The sequence below is a fragment of the Propithecus coquereli genome, unplaced genomic scaffold, assembly GCF_000956105.1.
Source record: "Propithecus coquereli isolate 6110/MARCELLA unplaced genomic scaffold, Pcoq_1.0 Scaffold289, whole genome shotgun sequence".
NCBI classification, from domain to species: Eukaryota; Metazoa; Chordata; class Mammalia; order Primates; family Indriidae; genus Propithecus; species Propithecus coquereli.
In genome coordinates, this window is record NW_012148496.1 from 1,235,894 (window position 1) to 1,236,715 (window position 822).

An 822-nucleotide genomic window follows, 5' to 3' on the forward strand; every position below is an offset into this window, starting at 1 on the left:
GGCTCGGAGAACGGCCGCTGCCGCCGCCGCGGGGCTCCGGGCGCCCCCAGCGGCCGCGGCCAGCAGCGCACCGCAGGGCGGAAGCGGGAGGGGCGGCGGGGAAATTCGCGGCGGGCGGGCGCTTCGCCGGGGAAACTAACCCGCGACGGCAGTTAGCACGTCACGTCTCTCCGGGGTTAAAAAAAGACAACCCCAACGAAAAAGGCTTCCTTCTACAGCTTCCTCTCCGCCTTCCTTTTCAGTTTGTGCGCCGCCTCCTTTCTTCCCCTCACCCCTTAGGGATTTCTGTCCTTCGGGTTTGAGAGTCATGGGTTAATAGGGGCAATCGGAATCTCCATGACGTTGTTTTGGTCAAATTTAAATTCTAAAACTAAAATTTCCTTTTAAGTACTCTAAATTCACGAGCCTTCAAATATAAGACGAAGGTGAGGTGGGAGAAAGGAAAAGGATGTGCCGAGGGCCTACCGAGTGCCCACGCACTGTACTGCTGCCAGCGCTCTCTCTTGTTTATACCATATCTAGTTCCTGTCGCCCGGCACAAAAGATAGAGAGTACAGAAGGAGTTAAGATAATACCTTCCCTTTTAAAATCGGCCTGTCCATACCGAGAACTGAAATGCTTAAAATCAAATTCTGCAGGGTAGGCTTTAAAAAAAAATCTCCCTAGTTGAAAAATAATTACCTGCCTTCTATAAGCATGTATATGTTGTTACAATGCATGTCGTCGACTTGGTTACACATTGTTCGTGTTTTTACACTGAGTTACTTGTCCTTTTAACTCAAAAGTTCTCTCGCCGTAATCTCTGAAAGTGTGTAATAGAAA